The 26,903-nt window shown below is 37.9% G+C and overlaps 1 long non-coding RNA gene across 2 annotated transcripts; it reads right to left on the reverse strand.

Moving 5' to 3' along the window:
* Positions 1–469: 469 nt before the first annotated feature.
* Positions 470–26,648, reverse strand: LOC146434479 (uncharacterized). 2 transcript variants are annotated; one of them, XR_014853276.1, is made up of 3 exons: positions 26,597–26,648; positions 24,678–24,720; positions 470–526 (listed from the first exon to the last, which is right to left on the reverse strand). It is a non-coding gene; the product is annotated as an uncharacterized LOC146434479 (long non-coding RNA). The 2 variants fall into 2 exon arrangements; XR_014853278.1 differs by lacking the exon at positions 470–526 and adding an exon at positions 9,474–9,517.
* Between the last annotated feature and the right edge of the window lie 255 nt (positions 26,649–26,903).

Below are 26,903 nucleotides of genomic sequence, written 5' to 3' on the forward strand. Positions count from 1 at the left end.
TATCAGAGGCTAGAAAAGACAGGCATTTGGGCTTTTCTTCATTTTAAATCACAGAGCACCCATGGCTTCTGTCTCTCTCTTGCATGCTTTATCACAGAGCCATAAAATAAAGTTTTAAAAAAATTTCTAAAAAGTAATAAATTAAGCTTATACATTGCCTAGGCAGTACAATATATACTGGTATCAGCAGCTCTAACATTTGCAAATGCAATAATCTCACATCCAGTACTGTAATATAGTGTTCACTTGTGGAATAAAGCAGAATACACAACAGGAGCAAATTCCTGCCACAACATATCTCAGGCTTTTCCCCATATTTTTGAAATTGCAAGACTGCCCATTTTGCATCTTTAAGACCCTTTAGAAGAAACAATCGTGACTGACTTCCCCATTTTCAAACTGATTAAAGATTAAGGTGTTTCCCATGCATTCTCTGGCCACTACAACTCTATTTGAATAATTGCCCTTACCTGCTTTGAGCACAGGTAGAAAGATGCAGGTCTCCAAGCAACTGAGTTCCTTATATCTATAAATAAAAAGAATAAAAATAATAAAAATATTAAAATCCTCAGGGCCAGACATCTTCCAGAAGAAAACAATGTTATATTCAGGTGTTTGAATTTGCATGAGGCTGTCATTCATATTTATCCCAGGTCACTGGGACTGGAATTTCTTGCAATTGCTTGGTCACTTACTGACTGAGGTGATGTCAGGGCAGGTCTCGACAGAGAAATGACCCTAAAAAGACCTCTGTCACCCTTGTCACTTATTGACACAAACAAGCTGAAGGGGAAAGTCATGGCCACTGATTGTCCTGCAGCAGTGCCACAGAGAGAGGACTGGAGACTTCAGAGCTACTGATTCAACTCTGTGGAGGAGAAACAGCAAAATCTCTGTGGCTCTGGATTAGTTTCTGCCTGAAACTAGCTATATCAGCCTCCTTTAATCTGTGCATTACTACCTGGGCAAGGCAGGCTCAGCAGGGCAAAATGCACCATCCCTCTCGATTAGCAGCAAACAGCCATTCCACTTTGCTCTGCCCAATGCCAACACAGGTATTTTTAATCTGCAATTTATTTCTCTCTGTCAAAGGTGAAAAGCATTAAGCAATTAATTATTTGAAGTGATTTAAGAGACAGCTGGAAGCCAGGGAGACTTCAAAAAGTAGCCAATTATTATTAATTCATGTGGTATTCATTAGTGTGTCATTAATGATGCTGCTTTCATTGATATTTGATATAGAATGCAACACGATTGGAACTTCTCTGCAATTTAACAACTGCTTAAGAATATTTCCGGAAGTCTGAGAGTAATACAGATGATTTTGAGCTAACATTTAAAACTTTATGCAATGCCAGGGATATTCTACACCAGAATACTCCTCCTCAGCACACACGGACAAATCCAGTCTCCAGCTATGACCTGACAAAATGCTTCCCTACCCTTTCCAACCAGAATATCAAATGCTATAGTTAGTGGTAACTAACCAAAGACTTTGCCTATAAAACTTAGATCAGGAAACACCCTTCTGTTCCAGCCCATAAAACTTGTGGATGCTGACATCTAACATGTCAAGCAATTCCCTGGGCAAGCAAATGGTGATCCCAAGAGGATCCTTCAGCTGCAGATGTCTACAATAAAGGTACTATTACCTTCCTGCACTATACACTGTCAGCATTAACTTTGCATCTCAGGCTTTTGTAAGATATTTATGCATCCACTACATGTTGGAGCCATTTTAACACTTCACTCTTTGCAGTCCCACAGGCATATCTTTACTGTATAATCTACATTCCCCTTCCTACCAATATATTCTGTTCAATGAAGTTAAAGTTCAAATACTCACTAACAGAAACCAGATTTTTGAATCTAAAGACAATGAATATATAGTACAATTCCTAAAAGAGTCTTAAACGTTAAAGAATGCAGCTCTATTTTAAAATGAAAGAGCTCCAAAGGTAATTTCCTGCTCTTGGGTCTGATCTTATTAAAGGCACCACATCCACACAAGCACTACCTCAAGGCTCTCTGTAGCTCCCAGTATCAGCTTATTATTGATTTGCTCAAACAGAGACAAAGCTGAATAAAAAACACCACCCAGAAGGCAAGTGCTGCAGTTTGGCAGAGCGGGATCATTTGAAAATAATAAGTCTCTTAATTTTCAAAGACCCTAAATAAGCTCCAAAATGCTCCCCTAATGGAACTTGGACCTATCCTTGTCAAGGAAATGACGAAGATGTCTGCATACATCTCCCACACATCCTCACCAAAGTGAAAAATCCTCTGCAGCCTCTCCACATTTCCCAATTGACCATGAAGAAGAGAAGCATCCAAGTTCAGAGACCCCATTCCTGATGCATTTTTAGCTAATTGAACCCCTGAAGTTCCTGGAAATCACACAAATACATTACCAGCCACTTTAAAATATTTAGACAAATTGAAAAGATTCTATTAAATATCTATCTTTATTTCATCCCCGGACCAAAGAGGAAATGACAGGAGAAATATTTCAGAAAAGGTATTTCAGGTCCAAAGTAGAGTCTCTGAGATGGGAGTATTTTTACAAGGAGACCTACCAAGCACATATTAGGTCTCACATTAAAATTAGGATCAACAAAAATGATTTATAGAAATAAAATAAGCAGTATCCTTTCTTAATCTATTATGTCTTTCAGGATACAAGTGTCTTCCACCTGAAAACCTGCTGGATGAACTTAAAAATCTTAAGATCAAACATGTTTTTCTTCTCCATATTCCAAGTAGTTTTAGAGTAAAATAATTTTTCCACCTCCAATCCTTAAATGAAGAATTAAACAGGAAGAGCATACAGGTGAACAAAATCATCAGTAGTACCATTCTTATTCAAATTTATTTTCCCTGGCTTTCTCACAGATCACAGAACTGTATCAATGGCAGCCCTAATCCTTCTCCCAAAGGTCTTGCTATTGAATTTTAACTAGGACAAAACTAAGCAATGGGGGGAAGAAAGCAGTGAAATGGGAGCAGAAAGGAGATAGGCAGCAACTGTAACAGAGATAAGAATAGATGGTCACAGGCTAACATGGTACATAATTTAATGGCTTTCTTGAAATGCTGAATTCCTTTTGGAGGCAGATCAAGTACCTGCATAATAACTTTCTGTGATGTTGGAAGGGACAAGCACCTTAAAATATGTATGGAATATTAGAAGAATGAAGAAAAAATGAAAAAAAAAGTGAGTCTGCTTATTATGCCCCAGTAGTTTTTCTTTTATTTCAAGCAGACTGTATCTGACTGAATTCTTACTGTCTGAAGGCAAAAGGAATAGTCCCATCCTGACCACATTTCACTTTTAGTACCACTAGATCTAGGTAGCCTAAATCTTAAGGCTTCACAAACATTTCAGATTGTACATATTACCTGTGGTACAGTTCATAAAGCACAAAAATCACTGGCGGTGTGCTAAAGTACTCCAGATTTTTTTCCATGACACAAATATGGGGCACTACTTAGCCAAGATTAAGGAGCATGTAGTTAAATGTTCACTCATCAGGCTTGCTGTTCCAAATGCTTGCCTTACTTACACAAGTTGGGGTTTTTATGGCTCTTTGAAATGGTTACTATTTGATAGTTTCCTCCCATGAATAAATCACTAGGCTGTAGTTATAAAATGGCATGGTACAAAATCTAACTCTGAAGGCAGATGAAGACCTACAAAATTCTGCCCAGCAGATTATAAGGCTTTAAAAGATAAGCCATCAATCAAATCTGGATCAGTCCTTCAGACATAGTTTAAGTCATGTCTGCTGCCCTTCTATTCCCTCTTAAACTACCCTGCACAACAAAAGGGCACACAGTTTGGCAAGGGTTCAAAAACGGCATGGTAAGTGCTCTAGGAAAGGACAAAGGAAATTTTTTGGGCCTTAGGGTATAGCCAAAATTGTGAAGCGAGATGTCAGCCTGAGAGTATGTCAATATGTGGTTTTGCATTTGGTTTTTTTTTGGATAAGACAGAGTCACATGCTTCAAATATTGGAACACAAGCTTAAGTAATGCAGAATTGAGAGCTCTGTAATTCCACACTTGTATTCTGTGTATATGAACTGGTACTCCTTTAGAAAATCACCTCTCACTCCTCTGTATTGCACTATCATGCAGCACCATGATTTCGTCTTTAACCCTCATTACTTTTCTGTTTTCTCTGGGATATTTTAGAGATCCTTATATAGCCCCAAAGCTTATTAAAGTGATATACAGCTGCCTCTAATAACTGCAGACCATCGTATCTAATTCCCACAATGGTAAAATGGAAGAAAGCAGAACATGTATCACAGGTTAATAGATTGGAAGATTGGGTGAAAATAAAATGTGTGTAGTTTTACTTCATGGAATTATCTTTCCAGGATTATTTTTTGGCAGTTTAAGTACTCTAAGTTCATTCTTATTTACTGTTGTAGCACCAATTAGCATGCTGGAATGCTCAACAGGCACCTGCAGAGAAGTAGTTGGTATTTCATAGAACTAAATAAAGTTGGTTTAATAGGAACTAAAATATGGGCATCCACCTGCTCCAGCATGAGGTCCTGCATGGGCTGCAGGTGGATCTCTGCTCCATTGTGGACCTCTGTGAGCTGCAGGGGCATAGCTGCCCCACCAAGGTCAGCACCATGGGCTGCAGCGTGTTTCACACCAGTGCAAATTCCACTTAAAGCATTTCTACCTTCCAAATATGTGAAATGCTTAATAGCAGAAACTGTTAATTAGGAAGAAAATGTTTACTTTACCCTCAGAAGTGGATTTGCACCTCTGTGACCTGGCAAGTCCTTTTTTAGAGTGCAAAGCACATGAGGGATTATTTTATGAACTGCACACACTCAGAGCTCTTTTCTCTTCACCCTCTCTATGACCCTGCTTTCCCCTTACAGTAGAATGTATTTCATAGTTCAAATTCAAGATTAAGAATGGGACTTCACACCAGTACAATAACAAGTAAGTCCAGAGTATCAATGGAGTTATGTTGGAGTGCAGAGGTAAAATCAAAATCTGTCCTATTTTTTGAACCCATATGGTATTATCATTTATCTTGTCTTTACACAGAGTAATCAGGTTGTCAGTGCGTACATTATTGTAAAGCAGATGGGTAATAAAACTGTTCACAGTCTCTCTAGAAATTTCATATTTGTGTTTGGAGAAGGAAATTCTTTAACCTGCCACTTCAAGCTCGGGAGAAAAGCTCTTTCTCAGTTTCAAGTATACAGGATCATATTTACCACCTGGGACTTTTCAGTTCCAAGGTTATCACAGAATTATGGGTGGGAAGAATGCTAGTAGTGGAGTTTCATCTAAAAAAAATGGACCTTACTGTGTTGATGGATGAATTTGAAACTTTTAACTTTCAGTTCTGGTTTTATATTGCCTAAGTGGGAATACTGTTTTGAAGATAATACAAATCTTCCTGCCCTTAGTCCTTTAGGATCCCATCCTTCATACCCATAGTCATGCATGCTGCAGCATTTCAGTCTTGTGAAAGAAGTACTAATGGAAAATTTCCCCACCTCCCAGTTTATTGTAATTTTAACAAGAAAAATGACCAACATCTAGGAAAAATTGAAGGGATGAGAGGAAAAGGCCTCAAGCTGCACCAGGGGAGGTTTATATTGGGTATTAGGAGGAAATGCTTTGCTGAATGGGTTGTCTCTGAACCAGGCTTCCCAAGGCAGTGGTGGAATCACTGTGCCTGGAGGTATTTGAAAGATGTGTAGATGTGGCACTTAGGGACAGGTTTAGTGGTGGGCTTGGCACTGCTAGGTGAACAGCTGGACTCGATCTTAAGGGTCTTTTCCAACTGAAATGATTCTATACATCCACAATCAAATTTTACCAAGCTAGGCATTTTTTCCTGAGATATTTTTTCCCCTGGCATGTTATTGAGGCTCCCTTCATTTTTGCAGAGCAGGTCTCAGGCTCCTTGCTTCAGCCTGTGGGTAACGGCAAGCCTGGGAGATGAATTAGCCACCACTGAGGGGACAGTGCCAGGATCCTTCAGGTACATGAAGGGGAACAGGGCACCTGCAATGAGAATGGCTCTTGACAAAATCATTCATGTTCTTATGGAGGGAAGAGAAAAATCTTTTTCTCTTCAATCTTGGGCAGAAGGGAAGTAAGTAACCACTCCTAGAGGACAAGTGGCCCTAGGGAGCTGCCCCAGTAGCCTGGGAGGAAGATGATACTGGCATCAAGCTTAGGTTGTTTGCCATAGCATTTATATAATCTCATGGCAAATGTTAGTGGAGTGCTGACTTTGCTGCTATGCCCTTGGCTGCTTGGTCTCACAAACCCTCTAAATGGTTTGGGGTTTATTACAAGACACATACTTACCAAACAAATAGGATAAAGATGTGTGTGTTTCCTATCATTTGAATTACTAGGAACTTCCATGAAAACATTTCTGGTTCAGTGTATGTCATCTATTTAGCAGTTCTTAGTGACACTATAAATGTGTGCCATAAATAGGTGTGCACAACATGCTAGAAGTTTCCACCAGCTTTGGGGCACCCTTTCAACAGTCTTTGCAACTATGTACTTTCAGAATATTTTCAATGTATTCTAAACAGAAAACACTTACTCCTTGCCTGAGTAGTATGCAAAATTTAATGTACTATGGGCAATCCTTATCCTGACTATTCCCATCCAAAAAATGGACTAATGATAATTTACAACAACTTATGATGAGACAATGAATTTTGGATCTATGCCTGACTTGTAGATGTAGATAATAAGAGTAGATAATAAGAGTAGTAGATATTGTATATTATTGTATATTATTGTAGATAATAAGAGTAGTTTTACAGTAAATTTTGAATGTCATCTGTATGTAAGACTCTCAAAAAATACAGGAATCTTTGGAATGGGGCGAACATTTAAGAATAATTTTATTTGAGATCCACTGATTGAGAAACTGGCTGTTATTAGCTTGGATATTTATACAGAGCTTGAAGAGGAAATGAATTTACTTTTGGATAGCTAAAACATCTCTGCAAACAGATCCCCTGAAAAATACAGGTTTAATTTTGTGGGAAAAGTAATTTCACCTTTTTCATTACCCAAACCTGTAGAGATGGGTTAGGGATACTCAAAGTACAAAGTCACCATCCCGATGTTTCCTAGACAAGGCAAATTAGAACAGATTGGTGTCACCTACTTGAACAGATGTTTACAGCAACTGAGCCTTAAGATGCAGACAGACCAGCTCTACTCCGAGATTTTGTAAGGCAGTCAAAGGTACTGCTGTTGCTTTGAGACCTCTCTGGCTCTTTTATAATCTCTCTAAGCTGTTTCAGCAGTCGCACCTTATCAAATCAAATAATTCCTTGCTTTCAAAGCATTCCTGGCTACCTCAGAGGAATTTTTTTATGGTTTTTAACCCTATTCTTTGGTACCTTATGCAGTGTATTTCCTGGGAGCATGTTCCAGACAGCTGACAGACTTGCCAGATAGGATTCCGGAGAATTTGATAATTTCCATTGACTTCTACCAAGAATTCTGAAGTTCAAAGAGGCAATATAATTTACTCTGCTAATACTGCATCTGTACATACTAACAGGATCTTTTATTGAACACAAATAGATGAACAGGTCAGGCAGATTTAGGCTAATGAAAACCAAATTGTTCTAGTAAGTGCCCCATCTTTGCCTAAAGGTTTATCTCTTGGATAATAAATTCAGACTTTCAGTGGTTCTCATAATTCTGTGTGAGATACTTTTTTTTCATTAGGGATAAATTTTGTTATTTTAGTTTCTTTTTTTTTAGTTTGATTGTTCAAAAGTTAATCCCTTACTAACTACTGCCTAAAGTAATTGAATGTTTCTTAGATGAATCTCTCATTTTCTTAATTCCATCAATATGATGACTATTTGTTTCCATTTGGCCCTTGTGAAGACAGAAAACCTCATAAGCCCAGATAACCAATCACTGGCAAAGAGCAAACATTAAATAAATACTTACATAGTTGCATTATCGCTGTAATTCCTTAATAGTGATGATATTTCTTATTTCTTTAGTGGATCATATAATTGTTTAATGTCATGGGATTCATCCCTTATTCATTATCCCTTATTTATGTACTATGAATTTTGTACTACTCAAGAAACTACTTTCGCTGAAAACTGATGAGACTGTGCCAGAAAGGACATGAAGATATATTTTCCTGAGCTCCAGGCCAGTCAAACACAGCTGATGAAGAAGCTGCAGGGGAGCAAAGCTAAGAGGAAGAGGAAATATCCCATACCACAGGAGAAAATGGAGCAGTCCAAAGGTGAGGAACTACATGGAGATAATGAGGATGAGCTCAGGAGCACAAAACTAAGGCAGCTGAATGGCATTGGCATTGCCTGAGGGAGCTCTGGAGTAGAGGGAGATGGCTTAGGAAAAAGAGAGACGAACCTGGGATACAAATTAGAGGGCATAAAAAGTGGGAGATGGAAAAGGCAGACCTGGCTGTGGTCTGATCCCAGACTGAGGCCAACAGCTGGCAAAGGTGTGGAGAAAAGCTTGTGGGACAAGTGAGAGAGTTGCTCTGGGGACAAATGATTAGGTCAAATGTAACTACAAACACGTACCATGACCTGCTTTCCTCCCTGTTCCTTTCTCTCAGAAATTTAAACATGGGTCAAGAGGCACACAGCGTCGCTGAGAAGTGGATGTAAACACAAATGTCTGTTTTTCCAATCAATTCTTTACTTGTTTTGTGTGGATTTCTTAGTATATTAATAATAACAAATTTCTTCAAGATAAAAGTTATTTAAAACTTAAGAAAAGCCCAGCAACCTGCAAGGCTCCAAATTTACACAAGGGAACCTTTTTTTTTTTTTCCAGATTGAGAAAAAGCCTGAAAATGATATTTCAGGTAGCTTGAAAGATGGTGAGAAATAGGTACAGAAATACACGAGTCCCACAATTCTTCAGGGCAATTTTGCTGCTTTCCTTGGCACTGACATGAGTTGGGTCTTCACTCCCAACTGAAGCATTTTAAAATGGATTTTTACCAAGGGGGGAGCAGGAAGAGCTCCCTGGTGTGTACTTAGCAGACAAGATTTAAATGGCTCACATGGGTCTGAGCCTTCAAGTCCTGTATGCAATTCTCATCCTTTTGACTTTTCACAGCCTTAAATCCCAATTTAACCTGCTGCCTGGGGGTTCCAGACTAGGAAATCTTGGAGGGAATTGTGATCTGGTTTACTATCCCATTTTGTCTTTTGTGATCAGATGTGAAAATAATTCAGAAGACAGTACATCAGGATTTCCCCTCTATTCAACCACAGTAAATTCTATTCCTGATGTCAGGTAAAGCCTGCATAACAATAGCACAAAAATATCCACTATGGTTTCTATTGCCTAACTTCATGTAAAAAAAAAACATTTCTCCAAGATCTTTTTATTCTCAGTTTACAGTCATTTGCAGCTTAGTTATTCATGCTAGGTTAGACTGAATTATTTACCTTTTTCCTGGAGTTCCTCTTTTTTTTTTTATTAGTCTCACCTGAAATAATTAGAAAATAACATAGGAGAATTGTAAAAACAGTATTTAAAATTAGGTGAATTGAATTTATGCCTTGTTCTAGAATAGTATGTACTACTGTAACGTGCAATTATATTGGTAAAAAAAAGACCTCAACTCCCCTCAGGTTACAGATTGATTTCATGGTTGTTTTGTAAGCTATTGCTCTGCTTCCTGGGGTATCTCTCAGGCTCCGTTCAGCACGGAATCCATTATAAACTACACATTCAGATAGATGAAAGGCATTATAGCAAGCTTAACTTTCCTGCTATTGAGTGAATAACGATTTATAATTATTCCTTTTATGATGCTGAAGTTATCTGGGCATGTGCCTACCAACTCATTTCCTTTTGTTCCTGGAGGTGTTGCTTTTCAGCAGCAGTTGTTCCAGACATCTCTCAGACGGTAGATTTAAATGAGAGTTGTGAGCACAACCATGCTGGTCACAGCCCTCACCTACAGATTTCCTTATGTGATTTACAGTCTGTTGTACCTTATTTATTTATTGCCTGAGTTAAAGTGAAATCATCAACACAAAGAGACAGACACAAGTTACTCTCTATTCCTTACTGATGCCCTCAAATGAGAACTAAGAGCAAAGAAAAGGAAAGAAGTGTGAAAGTAAGGAATGTTTAGAAATAAACTGAAAAGGTATAGCCATGAAAGTTATACATTATCTGCATCTATTTTTAACATTACTGAATCACTTCAGTGTTTAAAAGACAGGTTCCCAAGCAGATGTGAAGCATCATTGGCTTTTATCTCCAGAACATCACCTGGTCAATTGTAAATGATGGGAAATAAAAGGTAAATGAGCACAAACAAATATGCAGATACAGAGAGAACTTTGGGGAGCTTTAGCAAAGACTTCTCCCTGACCTCTGGTTTTCCTTGTTTCACAGAAGGTAGGGAATAGGTGAATCACAGTCAGATTTCTCTCTGAAGTATTTTAATCTGTCCTGTCAGCAGTAATTTCTGCAATTGTGAAGAGACTTGTTACTCCTCTCTTCCTTCTGTTCTTGGTGTTCCTCAAAACGTGTCTCCATGTGCCTGCTTTTCTGCTGGACATAAGCCATTTTTGGTCCCTGCAGTAGACAGGTTTTGCCATAGGACACATGTCCTGGCCTGACTTAGAAGCCATCTATTTTATCTCTTTTCTTGATTCCATTAACAATAATAAGTGGAGAAAAATGAAAAAAAAAAAAAATAACAGCCATAGATGGGGAAGATTATACTTTCAGAAAAATGCTGATATAATTACACAGAGATTTCACACTGAAAACACTGACTTTGTGCAGTTTTCAACTACTGCTAGTAATACAAAGCCAAACTGATTTCTTTGGGAAACAAAGGTCATAAATTGATCAAGCAAAAGCAGAGTTTAACGATAAAGTCAGGATTATTAGTCCTTGCTCTAGAATCCTGGCTCCAGTGTACATTCAGTGGCTTCTTCCTGTAAGCCTTTTTAAAAATGAGAAGATATCTAAGAATAGATCCCCTCATGACAGACAGTACCCTAAAATTATGCTGAGTTTTGAAGGTATACTCCACATTGTGGAAACAATAGAAAAAAAAACATAGTGATGAAAAAATTGGAAGAATATTTCTAAAAACCTTCCATTCCAAAAATTAGTATTATTCTACAAAGGCAGAAAGTATTGTCACTTTACTTACTGAGAAATGAGTCAGAGAGGTGAACACCACCTTCTCTTCACATGACCCAACATTGCAAAAGAGCTTTGGAGTGTGAAAAGCAGAGTGTGCTGCTGGAGCCACGACTGCATTTCCATGCTGGGAGTAGCAAACCCCTCTCTGAGGCGAGGGTGATCTAATAGAGTGTGAGGAGGAAAAGCCCTGGTGACTCTGAGTGGATGTGACTGCTCCTCTGTGCATTCCTGTTAAAACACCACTTGTTTGTTTTGACTGTGCTTTCTTATTTCAAACAAAGGACAGCAACAGCTTTAGATTCCAAAGCTTCGCCTTGCTCTGTGAACAAATAAATTGTGCTACACTTAGCACATTGAAATTTCACAGAATTTGTGAAGGCACAGGCTTCAGGCATGCTTGCTATTACTCACTGCATATTTATACATGTTCTCTCTGCCTGGTTACAGCCGGTGGCTGCACTCAGGTCAACAGCATCACATAATAATGTTGAACCGCATTAACAGCATAAATAAGAGATTCTAACAGTGGCTCCATTTGAAGAAGGGGTCAGTGGCGTTAAGCTAAGGGCAAAATTACTTTCAGTCCTTCGCAGTACATCCACATTCCTATAATCCAGCTTCCTAAAGTACTAAGAAGAAAACAGAAGTGCTGTTCTGATATAAGTAATGAACAGCTCTACCTTGAAAATAGATCTGATTAATTTTTTCCTTCCCAAATAAGACTTTTTTATTTGAGAAAAACTGAGTTTCAACTCATGTTTTTGGTTCCAAATCCATTATTCAGTGCTGATAATATTGTATGCATTATTAATTCTGAGTGAGATATTCAAGGCAGTCTAGAATGACATGAAATAACAGCTGTGAAGCTTTAACTGAATTATAGCTGTTCTAAGACAAACATCCAACTATTTTTATTCATCCCGACAAGAATGCTGATTTAGAAGTAAGGCCCTTTTAAGGTCCTTAAAACACCTCTAAGTGCAACCCTTTCAAGCCCTCATTTTCTGTTCTGAGAAGCCTTCTGATTTCAAAGTGGGGTGTAGCACATTTTCTTTATTCACTGCCTAGTTGTTTCAAGAAAGAAATAATAATTGATATTATTACCTCAAATATTGTGTGCATTGTCAGCCTGAGAATTTATATCCAAATAATTAATAATAAAACCCTTATGGAGATGATGGAAAAGAAGAAATTCTCCTAAAATCAGAATCAATGAGTTTAATGGCATGATTCTGACTCGGCTGAAATAAATTGACTCCACTGACTTCACCTTAAAGCCTTCTTCAAAAGACAAGATTTTTTGGGTTGTTGAGAAAAAAAGTGACACAACTAGAAATCTGACTAGATTATTCAATTCAATACTGACTCTGAACACAATCAGTCTTTTGATTGCAGAACTCAACTGCTTACTCTAAGGTCATACACAAGAATAGCAAGCAACACTTTTGTGTCCATATCCTATTCATCCACCATTATTTTAACATTAAAGTATGTTGCTTGGATATAAAATACAGGGAAAACAGTCCCAGTTCTCTCTCTCTCTCTCATTCTTCTTTGTCAGTGTTTAGCCTCCCTGAAACCAAATCTAGTGTGTCAGTGAACTACACAGAAGAGATCCTTTCCTTGATTTTTCTCTCTAGAGACAGAGCAACATGTTCCTTACATTTTTTGAAAATACTTCTTCAGCAGGGTGAGCACAGTCTTAGGAATCACTCGACTGAGCGAGGCTGACTCACACGTCCCAGGAGACCTCCTCAGAAGGAAGGAAAGAGACAGGTGTTTTCCATCTTCAGGGAGTGTTAGCTGAACATTTTCCCATTCACAGGCTGCAAGCTGCAGCCCTTCCTTACCTCCTCGTGTCTTAGGTAGGAATTTTGTCAGGCAGATGTAGCAGCCTGTTAGTTTGCATTATTGTACTTCAACTCTGACCTTTCTCCACCCTGCAGTGCCAGGCTCTGAGCTGTGCTCCTGGCACGTGATGGATTCTTCATGAGGGATGAGCTGGGTGAGTGAGAAATATGTTTGGCTTTGCCAAAGCCACACATCATCTGTGGCTGTGAGACAAGAATGGATGTGAAGTTTCATTTAGTAATGCTGCTGAAACTGAGAAACAGCAAGATCTTTTACTCTCGTATTAAGAGATTGTATGGAAAAAAAGTACAAAGTATGCAAGTAATTCCCTTTCCTTAGGGGGTGGGAGGTCATTAACAGGTACTTCCAAGTCTGTAATAGAGCTGTTTATGTTCACCCTCTGGCTAGCACTGTTCTGGAGCTGTTCTCAATCCCTCATCACTAGACAAAATCCAGTGCTTTAATGAATGATGCTCTCACACCTAGGAAGGTAAGGTATCATGGGCAAGGCACAGGTTGACACAGTTCATCCCAAATTAAGTTAAAAGAGACTGTGAAAACGTATTTTATCTTTACAGCTGAGCACAGTCTGCTGAAGCAAGGGATAGCCCTTTAACATGCATTAATGTGTTAATCTGCTGTTGAAATTATATCCACAGTCTCTTCAGAAATTATGACCTCTTGCTTTTGTTACAATTTATATCTGCTGACAATATAAAACATATGCTTAATGATGGGGTATAAAAGCCTTTTGATTTTCAAACTGTATAAACAAGACTTAAGATGATTTACATTTGTATGGGGGTAATTTTGTAGTGGAGTTGATAACAGGTTAAAATGGCATTATTTAACCACCTATTTCCCTAATTTCATCACACAGCAAAATACATAGTGAATTTTTTTTAACATACAATGGTTAATATTAAATTAGAGCCCTTTGAAAAATTCTGGTCCAAACCCATGTTTTACTAATAGTAATTTAGTAATTCACAAAGCTATACACTTTCAAACCACTAATTCGTTTTATAGATCAAGCATAAATAAGGTTCCTCAAGCAGGACTTTAAATATCAGATTGGAGACACACTTTAAAAGGTCAGAAAATAACTCTCCTAACAGAACAGCACTGTCTTGTTTGGAAAGGCAGATTATTTCCCCTCTCCAATGACCAAGAAGTAGTTTCATAGTAATTTACAGTGTTTCAGGAGGATAGAAAGTAAGGGGAACGCAAAGGAAAAATTACATTCCTGTGCCCTGCTGGTCATCAGTTCCATAAAGAGGGGACACTGGCTAAAAAGAAGAGAGCTGAATGTGTGGCAGCTCCTTAATGGAGAGGATGAACTTTGCAGGTCCTTGTTGTCCCTTTCCATGGCATTAATCACTTGACTTTGTAGGAATACCATCCCTGGGACTGCTGAAGGTAAGGGCATTAAGGAAGGTTTGCTAATTAACAAGATACTTTTGGACTGAACTCTGAAAATATGTTCACATCCATGAATGGTTTTTTTACATTTAAAACAATAAGCCCAAACTCAGAATTCTTAGGTATTTTTGCAGAATTCAGAGGAATATAATTACTGAAGCAAATACTAAATACAGAAGAACTTATTTCCTTTATAGTTTCTTAAAAAGCATGGACACAGGGATTTTATTATTGAGATCACAGAAGGTTTTTGATAAAGTTGAACCACATTATGAAGCTTAACTTGCTTTTGCTATTGTATTATGGGCTTAGCTAATAACTAAGAAAGTTCTTTGGATCTGGAGAAGAAGAGGAAAATCCAGGCTGAGACTTCTATGTACACAACTTGGAATTACAGCTCACATCAACCAAAATCAGAAAAGAGGAGCAGGAAACAGCACACAAAATTCAGGCAGACTAATCAGTGGCATAACAGGCAAATTAGAGAGCAGTGAAATGCATGCATGTATTTATTTGCAAAGGATAATAAAAAAATAGAAAATTTATTTAGACTAAGTTTAACTATAAATGAAGTGTGGTTATAAACAAGTTACATTTTCATATTTTTGCGGAGATTATCTGTAAGGTTATTCAAATACATGGGAGTTTTCAGATTTGGACATAGATTTAGACATAGGCAGCCCAGAGACATTGAAAAGTCTGGGTAGAGGAAATAAAAATGTATTTTCTCCAGAAGATGTAAAATTCTGGGCTTTGAAAACTTTTAGTTCATGCAGTCGCTGTTCCCTGCCAACCCCCCCTTGCCACGTCCTCATGCCCCCAAAATCCACACAAGTAAAACACTCAGCAAAAGGCTAACCCTGTCTGTCTAACCATTATCTCCAGGGCTGGACTTGCACTGCTTGGGGGTGTTGATGCCATGTAGTAGTGATGGTTTTGGCCTGGAATGTGGGTACTGGGGCTCCAGGTTGCCTGACAGACATCGGTTTCCCAAGCTCAGCAAACTCTGAATCTAGCCGAGTTCCAACACAAAATTTTTTAAATTGCCTCTTAATTACTGTAGTTATGCTAAGAATAGAGGAGAGCAGCGAAACATCATTGCTAATGAAAAGTCATTGAACTAGCAAGACAGATAGATGCTTTTAATTCAACGACTTGAGATGCCAGAAGATTTTCTCATCTAGGCATCTGGGAATTAAAACCTTACCGGGCACAATTAAAGTGTTTGTCTGCCCTAACCTATAAAAGGTTTATCCACAATGCCAGTTATCATCTAATGAGAAAGGATATCTGCCAAAGAGAACAGTAGTCTATTTTTCTCCTGTATCTTTGCAAAGATGATCATCACAAGTACTTGGAACAAACGCAAATAATCAGCCTCCTATTATTATAATTGTTTGTATAAAAGGGTTGCCGTTTAAGACTCGTGATATAAATCAGCAGTCTATTTATGCTGTTAGTAATCAGGTGTACAATTACGCACATTTATTCCCTTGAGTAATTGACCTTAGCCTTAAGTGGATGCCCTCTCCATCATGTTTACTCTGCTATTCTTTCTCATCCTCCAAACAAAATAACAAATCTATAAATCAGAGACATTAAAATAGCTCCGAAAAGACGCCAGGCTGTTTCTCAGCCTTCCTGCTCTCCAGACTGCCCAGTCAAAGACTGCAGGGTGACATCTCAAGGGCTATTTATTTTAGTCCATTTTGTCTTTGCTGTGCCACCTCTCCTAATTGTCGTGGATGGGTGATTTTTAGGATTACCTGGCCGAGTCCCAGATGCAGTGTCTACAACAGGAGGTGTAATAGACCTATTGTGATTATCTAAACCAAGAGAACTTTATGAGACACAGGCAGGCCAGCTTTAATACAGCTAAAGCATCAGGATAGGCTTGCAGGTCATTTTAGAAACCATTTAAATGTGAAGAACAGGGTTGGGCAAAGAAGAAAGAATTCAAGCTGCTTCTTAAACATAACTTTCAGGACAAATTGAAACTGGAATCCTGTTATAATAACTCTATTTTTCTCTTTTATGTAATATGCATATAAACCTTTATTGATGATGTCACTCTGGGAATCCTATTTTCTGGTATTCTCTACGCACCTGACAACTTATTTTACAACTCCTGCTTCCTACCAGTGGTAAAGCACTAACTTTTTCGTTTCTGTTTCATCTCTTGAGAAAAGACACATAAGTAAGTATAAAGCAGAAGAATGAAGCATATTCAGCAGATGTGAGATGAGTCTATCCAGGTTGAAAGGATTCACTTCAAAGCCTTATAAAAAAATAAAATCTGCCCCATAAGCTAGCGAAGCCTGACCTTAGAAAGCTGATCTTAGCTTAGGAAACATTAAAAAAAGGAAAGGAGAAAAAAAAAAACAAAACCAAAAAAGAAAATGCCAGAACTTTTCAAGACATCATTTCCCATCTTAGGCCTAAGCTCCCAAACAAAAAAGATTTATATATTTTCCTGCCTGACAAAATTACCCTTCCTAAATCAAAGGTTTTTTTCCTACTCAGAGCTGTTCTTCCTGAGCACCTGTGTTACAAGAGCCACTTAATTTCTGCAATTCACTTTCTCAGGCAAGGCTCTGTCAGTTTTTACAGCAATTAGGTACATCCCAAGCAGACCCTTGATCCACTTTCTGCTGGGGCTCTGCTGGGGTTCATAATGTCTATCAACACCAATAACCTGCACTTAGAAAACAACAACCCTTGATTCAGCAGTGGCCTGGCCAGTCCTTGTTCTCTATGTAACCAGGCAAAAGGCTAATATCAGAAGGGCTGCCAAAGACTTGTTGATAACAAACAGTTATGTCCTTCATGCACAGAGTCCATATGCTTTTGACCTGGCTGAGCTGAAGCAGCTCTGTGCTTCTCTTGCAGTTATTTTGCTGCTTTAAGGCAAATTGACTATGTAAGAACATCTGTCAAATGAAGTCATGGCATAGGACTGTGTTTTATAGCTAATGTCTTCATGAGCAAGCAAATGTGGCTGAAACCGAATTAGACATCTAAATGTTACAATTGTTACACATTGAGATTAAAATATAGCAAAAAACCCACCCAAAATCAGACACAACACTTAGCAGTTGAGTCCAAAGCTGAAAGCCATGCTGGGCTGGCTGTGAAGGGAGCCACACCTCATCTTCAGTGTTCACTATTAACAGCACTTATATCCACATCTTTCTGCACATGAGCTCTGTGCAGAAGCACCTCAGTCCTAACAGGTCATGGAGAAGCTCAGACCCATCTCGAGTTTCACCCTATCCAATTTGAAGATGTTTTTCTTTAAGGCTAAGCCCTCCCAGGGGTCAGATCTCAGGGAATATTCCTGTATAAAGTTTCCACATGAAAGCTTGCCAAGTTTATTTAACTGAAAGTATAAGCTTGTTTGGTTTTGTGTCATGAGACAACTGCAAGTCGCTGCTCTCATTCTGCTCTTGCAGTGCATCTAATAAGATGCCTGTGGGACGTACATGTAATGATTTTATGGCACCAAACCAGATAGACTGTCTCTTAGTTACCTTGCAACTCCCTCTGAAAGTCTATTTTTATATGTTATCTTGTGTATTTTACATTTGTTATTAGTTATAGCATACATGTGATATTCTTGTTTTATTATTCCTTATTCCATGTAAAGATCCTATAAGTATCTTCATCAACAGTTATAGTGACTATACCTACTATCTAACTTACTGGGTACTTCAGTGCTGCCACGTCAATCACCCCATCAGATATTGAGGCTTAACTTTAGCTTTTATGTAATCTTCCTAGGCTGAAGAACATTTAATTTACTCCTTCAAACACTTCTTCTAAACCTGAGCTCCTCAAGTCACTCCTTCTGCTTTGCATCACTTCCCAATTTAATACATTCAAATGCTTTGATTATTATAGAAGTTTTGTCCTTCAGAAAGTCAGATAGGTTTGGTAACGTTATTTCATAAAGTGGTGCCAAATCCCAAGGGTTCAAGCTTGACTTCTTCAAGGGACAAGGTAATGATGTTGAAAATTATTCCATTGTGTCATTTAAGTATTACCCTTAATAATCAGTCCTCAAAGCATGCTAGAAATGCTAAAATCTGCTAATACTTTTTCTTTAATTAACATTACTGAATTCATACATTGCTTTCAAACTGAAATAAATTCAAAGCTTCTTCAATATTGTGGAATTTCTTCTGCTTAAAAAAGTCAGCTAAAAGTAGAATCTGGAAATGCACATATTGTATCACCAATGATATTATTAATGTCTTTTAAAAGTAGGAGTGATACATGCCCTCTGATGTAAGCATTTCCACTGGCATCTGTGGGCACTAGGTAAATCTCTGGCCCTTCTGTAAACGTGCATTAAGCAGAAATTAGTGACATATTCCAAAGAGCAGACACTAATGCAACCTAAACAAAGCAAAAGTCCAGCTCACAGCACAGGCTGAGTGTTCTTTACATGCAAACAACCATCATATTTTCATAACATCAGAAGTGAAGGCCTTTCCTATGCAATTGTCAGAAATTGATAGATCATTTCAGCTGGAGGGAAAAATAAATACGTAAGAAATGTCCTCAAATAGAAATCGGGAATATAAAATTTCAGTGCAAATGATTAATATTTGGCAAAATAATTAGCAAGTGAATCATCATCTTATCATCAGGTGTGTCAGGCAGCCTTAATAGTAACCTGTCAAAACAGCATTAGAAAATAAGTGAAAAATGAGATCATATTTAAGTTGTTCAGAGAGGGATACATTACAAAGTCATTACAGTCATCCTAGGAGCAGGTGCTCACAACTCCAAGATTTCAATATTCAGTTAAAGGAAAAGACTTCATATGGAAAGAGTCATTCCCTGTGGCATATGATATCCACAAAGGGACAAGTATTTTAATCAGACACACAAGTAACATCAGATTTATTCTGGTTAAAGTACACTTTAAGAGATCTTGAAATTTCGCACTTTCAGCATCATACCCAGATATACCTGGAACTGAATATTTGAAGGTGTTCCCCTCCAGTTTTCCCCATTATCAAGGCTGAAAAAAAGTCTCTCAGTGCCTTGTGACTTCAAGAAAACAACATGCCTGTTACCACTATGGAAAGTACCCCAAGATTCCTGCTTCTTCAGGTCATTTAGGGGGCTAAGAATCACAGACTGAAATCTTTCATGCAAAATCCTTCAGCCCCACAAATGCAGCAATGTCCCTAAATCAAAGCTCATCACAGGTCATTTTCTGTGGAATTTAGCTCTATTAGAGGTGAATTCAATATTGGAAAGAAAGTGGAAGGTATTGTTTTTAAAAGGTTAGTCTGGAGTTAACACTTTGCCTTCTGTACATGTGAACAGCTGTAATTAAGACTACTTTATTATGTAGCTATGCAAGTGTACCCACATATGAGAGATCTCATCATCCCAGAGATAATAATTGCACTCACAGGTATATGCAGCTGCAATTTTACAGTCAAACTGTGGCCTGCCTAAAGTTCAGCCCTGGTGAAAATGCAGCAGGCAGCTGCCTTCCCTGCTGTGAAATTATTCCTCACCAAAAAGATTTTGTCAAAAAGAAATGATTGTTATGTAAGAATTACTAAAGTATTTAAGCAACATCCTGGAGAGGCCGTAGGACACAGTGTTGCATTTAAAATACTTCCCACATAAATACATAATTTATTATAAACAATTAGAAACCTGCCATTAGTCATACCAGTGGTGTTCTTGCTTCCATGGCTATTGGTAATGGCTTTAAAGTAGAGCACCTTTTACAGCTCCAGGGAGATTATTCCATGCTATGCTGATACACCTTAAAATAGACCAGTTCCTGTAAAAACAGGTGTATGTAAAAGAACTTCGTGGGGTTTTGTACTTTTAGAGGCCAGGAAGAACTTACATAAGTCTTCCATGTGCTAATAGAAGCCCTCTGCAAACCCTGTTACCAGGTTTCCCATTCTCTTCTTAAAAGAACAAGTTCTGCCAACCAAAATAAACGATAAAAAATACAACACATGTTTGGACATATGAATATTATTACCAAAAATATAGAATTGAACTAGACTCAAAGAGTTTCTGGCTTTTCCTTCCATTTCCACATTGCTTTATGGTGATTATCGAAGTATACCTGTCCATGCACAAGGATGCTTGTTCTCATTCCCAGTTCTTTCACCTGTCAAACAGGTGGATTTTGCAGGGAATAAGCAAAACTTGTTACATCTGAGTCTCCACTCAGGGCTTAACAATATAAATGCAACAGCACTTCTGATCCTTCAGGACTAAGACTAATGTTGCTTTTTTCTTTCTCTAGACTCTAAAATATACCTTTTACACAAAGAAAGTCAGCCCACAGTGAAACGTGGTAAGCAACTGCTGATCTGGAAAAGAGCCACTTGAAATGACTCTGCTGCTACCCACTGGCTGAGTCACTGAGGTGGGCGACTCAATGCAATTTTGAAAACCTGTATTATGTTGGTTTGCCATGAACATTTTTTATTTTCCTACTTTTATGGGATTAGGACACATTTCAGGGACAAAAACATCTCCTGAAGGGTAGGAGATAAAAGAGAAAGTGAGAGAAACCCACAAGTCTTGTAAGAAAGATTTGTAACAAGGAATTATTGGAATCTGAAAAAGAAATATCCCTGTAGAAAATAACATAATAATGTTTATGGCAAACCACTGCAGATGAAGCAATATTTCCTGAAACAACTGAATAAGAAGAAATAACAAAAGGTGATTGTGAAAGGTATAGGAAAAGTCGTAACAGCACCTGCTAATTTACTAATTCTGGAGCAATTTTTGAAAGGAATTTGAAGTGGAGAGAAGGCACATCTCCATCTTTTCTCTGTTGTAGTGCTCCTATTCATGTGCTTATCCCCTTTTTACAGAGATATTCAGTATGTTTCCAATGTTAAAGGAAAAGAACAAATCTGATAGAAAATATCTGCAGGTAAGGAAAAAAATAATTTTGGCTGCATTTCTGAATTAATTGAATACAAAAATGCATTTTTATCCTTTTCCAGAAATTCTGCAGTTTTCCACTGACAAGATTTGCTTCCAAACCACACCAATAGATCAAAGATCAACCATACAAATATATAAACAATGGTAATATAAAATATTTTTTTTAATTTCCTTTTCCCAGGCATATGATATCTTTGGTCAGAATGTTGTCTCCATGAAGGCTATATTTGTTGACATTATATGCCTAGCAGGTGACAATTTGCCCAAGCTTCTGAAGAATAAAAGAAACAAATGTTGTTTCAGCAAAGTTCTTAGATAAATATGTAATGATGGAATTGATTCCCTAAAGAATTCACTTTTGTCCTTGACATTATGATCCAGGTTAGCTCAGATGCTGCAGTAATTACTGATATGATGGTATTTCATCCTTGTGGGACTTAATTTGTACCTCAATCTTTCCCAACAGCAGATATTACAAATGCAGGAAACACACACAAGATTTGTCTCAACAAATAATAGGATATACACCCGCTTCTGGAAAAAAAAGGAAAGTCTGAAAATAAAAACACTGTCAGCCACATGCTGGATGGTCTCCAAGGAAACTATATCAAGCTCTTTGTGTGAGTAAGGAAAAAGTCATGCATTAAGGGTCTTGCTTCTTTCATCATTCACCAGTATCACCCATCTAACAGCAGACACACACACAGGAACCTAGCTTGTGATTAGAAGACAATGCAGCTGTGTTTCCCATGCTTTTGGAATGGGGCTGAGGATCAACGTCAGGGTCACTAGTAGATGTCACAACTATGTAAAAATTACTGAGATGTAGCTTATTTCTCAGACTGTACATTTCAAAACTGATTTATCAAGCATTTCAGACAAAAAAAATACAGAATCGGTTTTGTCAGCTCTTCACAACTTGGGAATTTAAGGCAAGAGATCACACAAATGATGGAGATGTCAAAGCTGGGGTCTCTCACTTCACAGACACTGGATGTAAAGGTGAAAGAGTTATTTATTTAATTTGGAGGTGTTGGTTTAGGTTTTCATGATGTATTTTCAAGCAGCTACATAACACCTGAAAAAATCTGAAGCTCCAAAGCCATCAGTTTTATACTAGTGCTGTGTTTTGTCACATTGTCAATCTGCAAGTGCATTGTAATTGTCAGAATGACACTGTTGAACCTGCCATGTGACACAATAACCTTGGGTTTTGCATATGCTGCTGTCGGTTCAGGAGTGAGGCAGCTGAGCTGATCTGGCTTTTATAAACTTCCTTAGCCCCCACAAGTTACTGTTACTCAGCAGTCAGTCCCGTAGGAAGTAATATTCCAGTGACTGAACCCATTTATCTAGGAACCTTCCCTTGACAGACCTCATAATTTATTTCCATAAGGTGTCCTTCAAAATGGATAAAGATTGATGGTTGAACAAGAACCATGCTTTAATAGCTATTGTATTAAAGGCTCTCTCTCTAGGCAAATCCAGGCTCTGATCTCAATTAGGAAAAGGAGATCTAAATCCCCCTCAGCACAAGCTCTGCAGGGATGCAGGAGCTGGGATGCTGAATCATGACTGCCATGGCCAGGCTGGGTTGGACTGATGGTGGCTGAGAGCAGTCCATGCACTGCATATCCTTGGGGACAATCAAACAGTGCACAGGCTGTTGCACAAAATGATTCCTTGTTTCCCTGAAGTTGTGACCTCTACAGGATTTTAAAGTAGGGTTTTAAACATACCAGCTTAACTTTGGAGAATGGTAAAATCTTTGCACTTCTCCCAGATGAGTGTAATTTAGGGCAAAAATGCTCTTATTGTACCAATGGTTGTTCAGAGCAGACAGTTTTGGAGGAGTTTATTTGTCATCTTTATTTGGAAGCAACATCAAAACCTTGTAGTTGAGAAAGAGTAAGCATGAACTCAATTTTCCATCCTTTCTTGGGTTCCCAAAAATTCTTTGCTACACTTATAAAATGGCATGTCCCCCAACAGTGTTATTTCCAGGGCCTGAATCACTGAAACATTAAATTATCATTAATTTAGTCTGAAAATTCAATATATAGAGAGTGATTCAGAGCAAATTGTTTTTAAAAACATCTTTCCATTGAGTACACAGGAAGACTTTGAAGCTTTCTGTCTTGTTTTAGACCCTTTCCTTTAGGATTGAGGGTAATTGTAATTATTTTCAATTTGCCAATGGGACAATGAACCACAAAGATGAAGCAATTTGCTCAGGCTCATTTCTGACTCATCACCTGAAGTACTAGGAATTTAACTTTCAATTCTTCATGAACTAGGCTGTAGCCTATCAAACTTGATCATGACAGGGGACTGTTTCTTATTCTTGAGAGCATTTTATGTTTTGACAAGTTTTTCCATTCAATCTCTCACAAAAATGTTGGGACGAATGCCTTTTCCAAGTCACAAATGCCTGAGGATTAGCAACTTTTCTCTCAGAATGTTATTCACAAGGTTTGGCTTATCTTCAGAGAGAGTACTGAAAAAAGCTCTATTTGGACCTATCCTGAATGTTCACCTAAGAACCCAGAAGCTGCAAAACCACCTGATGGCAATATCACCAAAATATGCAGAATTATTTTCACACTTCCTTTGTTGATGCCCTGTTATTTTTATGGAAATAAGTCACAGGTACTGTGACTTTCAGATACTTCTAGGAGACCATAAATTTGGGAGGGAAAAAATTAATGCAGAAGTGCACACTTGAGGAGGTGCATGTGTTTCACCCTTCATTTTCTTGTCTTGATCTTCCCTTTCACCTTAAAATTTTTAGGAATATGAGAAAACAGATAAGAATAAAACTGGAAGCCCTGCTACAAATGTCAGGCCTTGCAGTATAGAGGGGGATGGTCAGTTCCTGATTCTGCAGAGCAAATGCTTTGTTGCTCATACAGATCTTGATTTGGTGAAGTTTCAGAGTGATTCAAGTGCCCTCTTTTCTGTGGGATTTCATCAAATGTGTAAAAACACAACTGAAAATGTAAGTGCCATTAAGCAAGACTCACTGAAGCTGTTCCCTACATGGAGACTCTGGTGTTTGGATACTGCAGCCTTCCCTGTAAGCTACTAAAACGAGCCTACAAGTGTAATTCTATGTATGCACCACAGTGGGCTTTGGAAAACGTCTACAATGCACAATATCCTTTTCTCCTCTTTGCTGTGTCAGCTGACAACCAACCAGGTCTGGGAAAGAGGAGAACTGATAGCTCCACTGGTTACAGAAAGAATTGTCCTACCTGAAGCACAGCTTCACTGAGATGCACTCACTTTCATGGTCATCTGCAGGGAAGCAAATTGAATGTTAATGTAACTGATTATAGTCTATGCTTCACTTAAAAAATGGGGACAGGTCTCAGTTGGGAGAATTTAATTAAAGCAGCCTTCCAGCAAGATAATTATACACCTTTTTTTTCCACTGGGTCTTTCTAGTCCTTAAACTTCAGTTAATAATAGCACAATAATCAAATATTTCTACTATTTTGGCCCACCAGAAACATGGTGAACCTGAACAGTATCTGGAAGAATGGCTTTTCTGACTACTGAAGCTCTCAAAACCTGAAATGAAGTTTACTGTTAGATTCATTCCTCACATTGCAAATGAATTCTACTCCTAGCTGAACTATAATACTATCACCAGTACAATAACTGCTTGTTCTTCTGACGCTATCATCCACAGGCCTGATTATTTATTTATCCTTTTGACAAAAGATGTAAGTAGAATTACTGTAATTTACTAATGAAAAAACAATTGCATGAAAGTCAAGGAAGAAGGAAGACTAGTTTTTAATGGGGACACATATATTTGGGTCTTCCATTTTTATTCAATATTCTAGGGTGTATAGGACTTATCTGTAAATTTTGGATATGTAGCCCAAAATGTTTTGGCCTAATGGGGATTTAAAAGTTGGTGTGACCTGTTTACATGTAAAATATTAGGGTTGCTTACTTCCTCTGCTTGGTAGAGGATTTCTTTACCCACGTATTAAAAATCAAATGTGTCACCACCTTACTTAGACATTAAAATTTCACTGGATTTTTGTTCAATTAGGAAAAACAAAAGGAACATTATATCCATATGTATATTAATACAGTAATAATTAGCACTTTTTCTTTGTGCATCAGAGACCTTATGGAATCGATTCCTAATTCATGAAGATGGTTTTGGGAAGGCATAACTAGTCCAGATGCCACAGAGAGATATATATCTAATCTAATTTCACAGATGTGAAATCCAAAATATGTCTTATGAGAATAAATTTCATAATGCCCTTGAGCACAAGACAGTTATTGTCAGAATTATCTCCTATACCAGACAAAAAGCAATAATGACAGAGTGGTTTAAGATTTGCCTTTATCAGACATGAAGATATACAAATTAGGATTGGCTGGGTCTCTAATAAATAAACTGTTGCTTGGGGCGATCAACCTTCAGTCATCCATATGATCATGAGCATTTCATTTAAACTAAAAAACAACGTCGAAACTCCTCAGGGAAAAGATTGCTTTTCTCTATGGCTGGGCTGAAAACTGTAATGATACCACAGAAAAAACCCACATTTTTCTTTAGTGTAGCCATTAATTACAATTGGAGGGAGAAAACCCCACAATGTGTCTGTCCTGTCATCTCCCCAGACTGGTTAGATTCCCCTTATTCTGCTGCTTTATTTTCCTGGAGTTCTCATCAACAACAATCATCACAGACCTCATCCTGTGAACTATAGCCTCCTTCAACTTTTTATGGGTGTTTGTGATCCTAATGACATTTGAGGATAACCAAGGGCCACCACATATTTGAGAGGACAAAGCAAAAAGCAAGACAGGTTAGACTACTGCACTAACACAAAACTCCTCTCAAAAGCACAGAAATAACAGCAGGGTGTGGACTTGACTTTGTGCACCCTGCTTTCAATAGCCTGTCGTCTTTCTCTTTTCAATCAGATACCAGGAAATGGTGTTGAAATAATCTTCAGATATTTTATGTGTCACAATTCAATGTTTCTCTTGAAACGCACAATTTCCTTATCAAAAAGAATAAAAATGCTCACTGGTTTTCAGGAAGTATATTATAAAATCTTATTTGACGTGTATTGTTCTATAAACTAGTAATGACTGCTGCTTAAATTACTTAAAAATATCAAAAAGAAGAGTGTAGTACCTGTTAGCCTTACACAAATAGTATTTCTGTTCTTAGTGACATCTGAAGGCACTGAAAGAAAGAAAAAGGATTCATTTTCTAGGCATTCTCAGTTTTTTTCCTACCATAATGAACTGCAGCACATATTTTTACTAATAAGGAGCACAGGGTGTTTCTTAACAAAACTGTTAGGTTTGGAACCCATTATCCTGCATTTTCTGTGCTGACTTATAAAAATTTAGCTGTCGCTGATCTGGGAATACATAGCAAATATGTCAACAAAGTTTAGCATATTGCAAGGCAGCTGAGGACTCTACAAGGCTCTTTT

The sequence above is a fragment of the Lichenostomus cassidix genome, chromosome 7 (assembly GCF_008360975.1).
Source record: "Lichenostomus cassidix isolate B80296 chromosome 7, HeHo_3.0, whole genome shotgun sequence".
NCBI lineage: Eukaryota > Metazoa > Chordata > Aves > Passeriformes > Meliphagidae > Lichenostomus > Lichenostomus cassidix.